The 9,038-nt window shown below is 47.7% G+C and overlaps 1 long non-coding RNA gene across 1 annotated transcript; it reads left to right on the plus strand.

Annotated features, from left to right (window-relative positions):
* Positions 1-674: 674 nt before the first annotated feature.
* On the plus strand, positions 675-8,646 carry LOC112664903 (uncharacterized). Its single transcript, XR_003140102.2, has 5 exons — positions 675-1,445; positions 1,551-1,720; positions 4,656-4,827; positions 5,220-5,495; positions 7,025-8,646. It is a non-coding gene; the product is annotated as an uncharacterized LOC112664903 (long non-coding RNA).
* The last annotated feature ends 392 nt before the right edge of the window (positions 8,647-9,038 follow it).

Here is a 9,038-nt window from a genome sequence, read left to right on the forward strand (position 1 = left end):
GTCCTGTGAAATAAATGTCAGAAGACATACAATTCTGGGCAAATTCTCTCATTGATTTCAGTAAAACCTAGTGGTTCATGGAGTAGACGGAGGAGCCTACCTGTTAATAACAAGCTCCGTTTATCACTGAAAAATTAATGCATTTAAGAATCCAATATGATGTTACTAACACTTTTATTTGAAAGAACTCAACTTTGGCTCCCCTTCACAGTCTGATGATCGTTGTATAAGGCTGACACATATGTTTTATCTAGTGTTGGGCTTGGGTTAACGACAGATTGGTAAAATCCTATAAATGTTAGAGTGTCGTTGTCTATACTGTTGACAGTTTTTGGAGCCAACAATCGTTCTACCAATTACCAGGTAAGAGTCCCACCTTCTCATAATCTCTAAGCAGGTGCATGATGAAGCTGTATGGTGTGGAGGGAAACAGAAAGAGAGGCACGTAAATTAATACCATCATTATGGCGGTCACATTTGCCCTTTCCCATCTAGATGTTTTCTGTTTTTTTTTTTTCCAAGACTATTTTAAAGGATTTCTGACTCTGTGGAATCCCTGGGTTATGGTGATGCGTGGGGAAATGATATCAGTGTCTACCCGGCTTCCAAGGACGTGTAGGAGCCCTAAGAGAACTCTCGGGTCTTTGTCAGCCTTTCCCCCCCCACCCCCCACCCCCCCTCCCCCCGCTTCGGCTGAAAGGAATCAGAGCTCTTCTGTGAGTGTTGACGACACAAAGTCTTGCCATGGCACCTGGCAACTTTTTTATCTATGTGGTCACTTTTTAGTGGAAAGGATACCAAAACTGTTTTTGGATATTTACTTATTCATGAGAGACACACAGAGAGAGGCAGAGACACAGGCAGAGGGAGAAGCAGGCTCCATGCAGGGAGCCCGACGCGGGACTTGATCCCAGGACCCCGGGGTCATGCCCTGAGTCCAAGGCAGATGCTCAACTGCTGAGCCACCCAGGCCTCCCTGTTTTTGGATTTTATATTAATGGTGGACGACGCCATCATTTAAGACTAGAGGAAAATTAGTGTGTGTGTGTCTCATGTTAAAAAATGTTCCTCATGTAACTAAAACCTTATTAGGATCCAATGGTATTTAAAATACTATTTCCATTGTTTGCTTAGTGTAATTAATGACAAGAACATATGTGATTAGCCTCTGAGTTTTAGCAGTTGCTTTCCGTGAAGAGTTTGTGGTTCACCCTTTTTCACGGCGTGACTTTAATAGTATGACGCATCTAGACAAGACTTTAAAGACTCATGCATCCGATGATTTATTTGTTTGCATTCTTATTTCTACCCGTTCTTTCAAATGGTTGAAAAATCACTCATGAGAAAGACGCGCCGACAGTGTAAAGGAGATGTGAAGAGACCCAACAGAATCACACAATACGTCGCATGAAATATTTAAAAAGTGAAAAGCACTGGAACTACAAGTATGTTAAAAATGTTAGTATAAAAAAACTCTGACCTGCATGTGATCGTTAAAAGTGTGTTCTTTGTTAACATTCGATTTTCCATTTCCTTTCACTGTGTCTCAGTGTGAAAACCTTTCCTTAAATGAAAAATAATAAAACCAGCACCATGGGCAGCACGACTGAAGATTTCATGGCACAGAGCCTGTTGGGGAAACTGAACCGGTGTTGGTGGTACGGCGTAGCGGGGACCTTGCTAGTGCCACATAAGGATGGAGACGGTCCCGCGGACACTGGTAAAATGTCTCTATTACAATGCCTTGCTTAGCTTTTTATCAACTTAATTGACATATGCAATAACTGCATCATTTGAGCCGTGCGTTTTCAAGAATTCTGAAAAATGTATAGACCCACGGACCCGCCATTGATTCAAAATACGGAACATTTCCATCGTCCCCAAAAGTTGCCACTCCTTGGTGGTCCCTTTCTTCCTGCACACCTGGCCCCGGGCAACCACTGATCAGGTCTCTGCTGCTAAATTGTGGGGTTTTTAAAAATTCAATTTAATTAATTAAATTTATTTTTTTCACATTTTTAAAATTTAAATTCAATTTTCCAACATCTAGCTCATCCCATCACATGCCCTCCTCAGTGCCCATCCCCCAGTTACCCCATCCCCCCCCCCCACTTCAACGACTCTTCGTGTTTCCCAGAGTGAGGAGTCTCTCACAGTTTGTCTCCCTCTCCAATTTTTCCCACTCAGTTCCCCTCCTTTCCCTTATAATCCCTTTCACTATTTCTTATATTCCCCTTATGAGTGAAACCATATAATGTTTGTCCTTCTCCAATTGACTTACTTCACTCAGCGTCATACCCTCCAGTTCCATCCATGTCAAAGCAAATAGTGGGCATTCATCTAAATTGCGTTTTTATAAGTAGAATTGGACACTATGTACTCTTTATGCTTTGTTTTCTAGAGGTTATGTCTTATGATTACTATTAAAATATTTTTTTTCTTATAATGATGGCTCTTTGGTTACGAACCTGCAAAAGAAACTGTTTTCATCACGAGAGCACACCTGAGCTCTGCAGAGAGATCCTTCCCTGACACTGTAATTCCTTTTCTGGGGTTCCTGTCACAAAGTACTACAAACAGGGTGGCTTAAAACTAACACATATCCTCTCACAGGACACCGGAAGTCCACGCTCCGTCTGAGACTCTGGGTAGGGTCCTTCCTTGCCTCTTGCAGCATCTGGTGGTGGCCAGCAGTTCTTGCTGTCCTGATGGGCATCACCCTGCCCCCCACCTCTGTTGTCTCAGGGCATGCTCCTTGTGGGTCTGTCTTTGCCAGGCATTTCCTCTTCTTAGAAGAACCCCAATCTTTAGACTTAGGGTCACCTCAATCCAGTAGGACTTTGGCCTAGCTAAAGGCATCTGCAAAGACACTATCTCCATGAGAGTTCATATGCATGGCACTGGAGGTTAGGACCCGGACACGATGAACCCATAACCCTCAGCTATGTCATTGGCCCTGGGAGTGCAAGTATCTAGGGGGTGCTGGTTTTGTTTTTTTTTTATTTTTTAAATTTTATTTATTTATTTAGTTAGTTAAATAAATATTTAAATAAACAAAATATATTTGAATATTTAATAGATATTTAAATAAATTCATGAGAGACACAGAGAGAGAGAGAGAGAGAGAGAGAGAGACAGGCAGAGGGAGAAGCAGGCTCCATGCAGGGACCCTGATGCGGTACTCGATCCCAGGACCCCAGGATCACACCCTGGGCCAAAAGCAGGCACTAAACTGCTAAGCCACCCTGGGATCCCCGAGGGGGGTGCCTGCTTTAAACGATACCACGTGAACATTGAGAGCAGGAGGCAAGAATGGGTGTAGACTGAGTTCCCACTGCTGTGTGAAGGTTGAAGGAACAGCCAGGCCAGACGGAGGCCGAGGGCTGGGCTGCCTGGGACAAGCCCCCACGTCCCCACAGGGTGGCTGTGTCAGGTGGACTCTGCTGACCGGGCCGTGGGCCGCGTGGGGCTGTTAGGACAGCACTACCCGAGAGAGAGTGAACGTGGGAGCCACACGTACAATTTCAAATTTTCTAGTAGCTGCATCAAAAGAAGTAAAAGGAAACAGGTAATATATATTAGTTTTAACAATATATTGTATTGGACCTCGTATTCCAAAATGTTATCACTTCTAGGTAATTACTATGAACATAGGAAGGAGGTTGTGGACTCTTTGTAGTAAGCCTTGGAGTCCGGTGCGTGTTTTACCTTCACAGTCCATCCCAGTTTGGGTAGCCACGTTTCAAGTACTCAGTAGTGACACGTGGCCAGTGGCCACCGTTTTGGGCAGAGAGTGAGAGAATGGTCATGGGAGGTCATGCCGGATTTGGGCATCACGGTGGGACCCCGCTGTGATGTGGAGCCAAGAGTCTGAGCCAGCCTCCGTGGACTGATGCTGCTTCTAGAACGTGTGACGCGAACCTTCTCCATCTCTGCAGCGCGCCTCTCAGAAGGGGAGCCAGGATGATGAGGAGCAAGAGGAGGGGTGCGGGGGGGGGCACCGATTTCACAAATAAGAAGATCGGCTGGAAGCACGTATACTAGTCGCCCGAAGTCACCCATCTAGTAATGACAATCACACAGAACGGGTGCTCTCCACCGTGAGCCGCCTCTCCCCAGGCCTCGACCCCGAGCCTGGGAAGTGAGGGGCCCAGATGACTCCTCCACGAGCCCTGGAGACGTTATGTGTCAGCAGCGTCTTTGGCCCAACGGTGTACATGCCGACGTGCCGTTTGGCATGTGGCAGTAAGTCTTCCACGACCGTAACAGCTGGGGGTTGGGGACGCCTGCATTTCCATAGCTTCAGTGTTTGGCTGGAGGAATGATTAATGATAAAAGAAGAAAACAAATGGTCTGAAATGCAGATCCCTCAGCCAAGTCTCACATGGCTACGTCCCAGTAGTGATAAATAATAAAACAATGACATCACTCTCCCTGTGATCCAATATGGTGTGAAAGGAAAATAAATGGCTTATCGCTCGCGAGCTCCAGCTCTATTTTATATTGTTTTACTTCTTTTGAATGTGTTTTTCTCAGTTGCTTCAACACGATGAGCTGTGTTTCTATCAATTATACCCCAGCATTCAGCATATAAAACATTCCTCAACCAACTCACGGGGACATTTCATGTGCTCTTTTCCCGGTTGCTCCAAAAGCTCAGAACGCATTCGGGACGTAGTCACCCCAACCTCCAAACCACGGAGTCGCTTACATGCAGGCACCTGTGAAGACACGGCCCCCGAGCCTACACACGGGAATCTTTGGAAGTGAGCTGCAGATGACATGGCTTCAGCAGGGGACACACGTCACCATCTGCTTTAAGTCACTGTAAGTCCGCTGCTACGTGGACACAGCGCGTGGGCAAAAACGTGCCCCGTGGAGGGGGCGGCGGGGACGCTTGTCCAGGGCCCATGCTGGGGCGTTGACCCGGTGTCGCCGTCTTGGCACACAGTTCTTGTTCAGATCGCGCTGGTTCGGGGTGCCCCTGCCTTCCCTGGCCCGGGCGGTGGGGACCATGGAGCAGGGCCCCAGCTCCAGCTGTGGGGACCCAGGATTTGGTATTAATGCTCTGCCCTTAGTACGGGTTCAATAAGTGCCACTGATCTGTTTGACTGAACTTGGTTAGGTCACCTCCGTCCGTGTGACGCCGCCCTAGGAATAGAGGGGAAGCCCTGTCCTCGTCCCCGTGTAAACTGTTTCACTGGCCATTGGTCCCCTAGGAGTCCTCATATTTAGGGTTTGCTGAAGCTCACTCACCTGTAAAAGTGGTCGAAGACTTCCCAGATCCCGCCGCCTCCGCATGCCTCTGGACGAGGATAGAAACACGACAAGGCGGTTTTCCTTTCAAGAAACGGAATCTTCTTTTCCTCTGAAAATAAAAATTATGTGTGCTTGTTGTGTAAACTATTTGCAAAAGCCTGCGGTTGAGAACAAAAGACAATTTGCCACATCTCGCCACCCAAGACAATGGCTGGGACTGGGGACAGCAGGTGCAGGTAAGGAGAGGACTCTTGGAACCCTTGGCGGGTTCTGCTTTGCCCTGCGGGGAATCTGAGGTTTCGTGGATACGATCCTACTGTCCCTTGTGCCCTGGGGTCACCTGCCCTGATGGGAGGGAGAGGAATTGTCCTGCACCCCCCGACAGGTTTTCCCACGCTGAGCCTTGGCTGGACCCCGGGTACCACTCGGGTGAGGGGTGGAAGCTCCAGGCTTGGCTTTGTGCTTGCCCGGCGTCGGGCAGGAAATGGTCTGGGAACAGCACTGCCACCCCAGGCCAGCCACCAGGCCTGGCACACCGGGGGTTCTGCGAGTGGTGGCTCTTCTGCTCCCACTTCTCTCCCCGGGATGTCGTGGAGACGTGGAAGGGAGTGTGCAGGGCCTCTGACCGTGGGTCCCTCTTGCCTCCTGGCCCAGGCTGTGTCCTGGTCCCCTACTTGCAGGGCTCTGGGCCACCTCACTTTGCAGTGAGTGTCTGGGATTTAAGAACACCACAGGGCTGGCAGCAGAGGCCACTTTTCAAGGCACCAAGTGGGCATCTTAGTGTTACAAAGAGGTGACTTTAGGGCACCTGGGTGGCTCAGTGGCAGAGCATCTGCCTTTAGCTCAGGGCATGACCCCGGGGTCCTGAGATCAAGTCCTGCATCGGGCTTCCTACAGGGGACCTGCTTCTCCCTCTGCCTGTGTCTCTGCCTCTCTGACTCTCATGAATAAATAAATAAAATAAAAAACAAACCAAAAAACAAAGATGATTTTCTGGGCCATAAAGTTATCTTTAGAGCCCTGGCTTCCTCCTCTTAACATAGTGTCCATGTCCTAGGGCTTCCCCAAGGTTAAGTGAGGTCATATTTACAAGCACCAGCCTGTGGCTTTGGAAGGTGCTCCCCAAAGTCTCCCCTTGGACCGGGAGCAGCAGCACTTCCTCCTCGACTTGAGAGTATGATACGTTTCCTGGGCACAGCTGGAACCCTGAGAAATTCCTAAATGTGAGGCAGCCTTTTGTTAGTGGGGTCATTTAGTTTGATAGAAGATGCAGAGAATCACTTTTTTTCTTTTTGATAGAGGAAGAGGTGGATCGTTCCTTAGTGTTGGACTTCTTTGGGAGTGAGAACGCTGCCGGGGGCTGTACCAGGCACCGCTCCTGCCCCACAGCTGTCAGATGGCGTGGGGCTAGGGTCTCGTTAAAGTGAAACCTGTTGCTTCCTCCCCTCCCCCCACTGCTGATTCTGCTAATTGAAAAAACTCAAGAAAGCTGTTCCCATGGAGGGAGATTTTTCCCATTTTCTTAGCAGCTCTGGGCACATGTTCTTTTTTTTTTTTTAAGATTTTATTTATTTATTCATGAGAGACACAGAGAGAGAGAGGCAGAGACACAGGCAGAGGGAGAAGCAGGCTCCCTGCAGGGAGCCCGATGTGGGACTTGATCCCGGGACCCCGGGGTCACAACCTGGGCTGAAGGCAGATGCTCAACTGCTGAGCCCCCGGGCTTCCCCTGGGCACATGTTTCAATTCTTTGTTGTTTTTGAAGGACTGATGTGTATACACATACACACTGGAGATCCCTAAATGATTTGGCAACGATGAACATTTATTTGAAGTCTTCAGAGTTAACTCCTTTTGCAACTGCACACGAGCTCTACGATCAAACTAGGCGGTGGTTTTTGGAAGATGATTCGTACCTTCGAGCAATATGTGTTTAGATAATTTTGCTGAGTGTAAGACTGTTGGACTCCACGTATTGGAAGATCATGTTCTTCACCCACGTTCCTTACATCTGGACTTGGAGACACAAATACTTTTCCAAGTCCTTGTTTTGACTTTTCTTCTTGACTTTTCTCATGATAATCATCAAAGAAGGTGAATCTTTGAGCTGGAAAACAGCAACCGTAGATATAGAAAGAATCATTACAGGTGAACGCAAACCCCAGACCACGGCAATAACTCCCCTTGTTATTTTTAGAGTGACCGTCGTCAGCACATGGCGACTCCAAGTTCATTTAGGGGCTGCCAGAAACTGTAGCCAGTGGTGTGGACCCCGACGTCAGGTCACAGGAAAAGGACCACGAGTCTGGACCAATAGCCCACGGGCCAGCGCGAGAGGCGTCCGTCCTCACCACGCGGCTCCTGCCATTGCCACCTAATGAGACGCAAATCGGGAAGCGTGACACGGAGCTTCTTGGAACTAATGAGATCCGGAATGGAGCCACACAGGTCTCGCCTCAGCGTGAGAACATGTGAGGTGACTTGTTTCTCAATGATTTGGGATTAATCGCAGACTTCTTACTGTTCACTGAATATGCTCTGTGTTCTCACAGTGTGCGGCTTCGCTCACCAGCTCCGTCCCCCCCGACCTTGGCTGGTCAAAACCCACGGTCCTCTTAAGGCCCACGGGACTCACCTCCTCCGTGCGTGCATGCGTTTCTGCAGAACGTTGTGTGCGCTTCAGTGGGGTTTTCACAGAGCCTGATGACGCGTGTGTCTGCGTTGGCTCTGAGCCCTTTCTCTCTTTAGTCCATCTTTCAAGGCTGTCTCGTTAGGGACAGGATTAGGAGGGCACCAGGGTGCGAGCCCTTTGCGTCCAACACTTCTTCCTTCTCGAGTGACCCCACACGGTGCCCTGCACAAAGGAAGCACCTGTTCAGGTGTGTCCACTCCCATGTACCCTTCCCCGTCCACCATCCCTATCATCTGCCCAAGTCACAAGGGCGGGAGGGGCCATCCATCCATGAAGACCCTGTGACCCCACCTTGGTAGCCGATCTATCTCTGGAAGCTCTTCGGATTTTGTTTATTTATTTATTTTTTAAAGATTTTATTTATTCATGAGAGACCCAGAGAGATGCAGAGACATAGGCAGAGGGAGAAGGAGGATCCATGCAGGGAGCCTGATGTGGGACTTGATTCCGGGACCCAGGATCACGTCCTAGGCCAAAGGCAGACATTCAACAGCTGAGCCACCCAGTCTAGATTTCGTTTCTCGACTAAATTAAAAATGATTATGGAATAAATAAAGGCATGGCATTAAATCAAGAGAAGTTTCTTCTTTTATTGTCCAGCCAACCAGCTAGGCCTAGATTAATTGTTCCCATTTGGTGCAATGTAAATTCTGTAACATCAGAGCAAGTTCATGGACAGTAAAATTCACTGAGGCTCAATTTTATACTTAGAGACAGACATGCCACTCTTGTTTGTTTTAGCCAGGTTACACTCATATATATCTCACAGCAGGGCTTTGCCCATGGGATCTTACTATTTTTGAGGCATGTTGAGTGTTAATTTTTTTTAAACCGAATTGCAGATAATACCTCAGAAGGAGAGAGTATTTCTTCATTAAATGGTAATGATCATATGGAAAGAGGATGATTACCTAGAAAAGGTTCAAAGGTTATTCAGTTATTTCGGAAAAATATATAAATAATAAAGATGTAGACACATAAGAGGTATACGTTAATACATTTCTAAAAAAAAAATCTTGGATTTTTATCTCATTATGAAGCCTTCCTGGGATGCAGAACAAATAATAGCAAAAAAAAAAAATTTAAA

This window comes from Canis lupus, chromosome 17 (assembly GCF_003254725.2).
Source record: "Canis lupus dingo isolate Sandy chromosome 17, ASM325472v2, whole genome shotgun sequence".
Taxonomy (NCBI): Eukaryota; Metazoa; Chordata; class Mammalia; order Carnivora; family Canidae; genus Canis; species Canis lupus.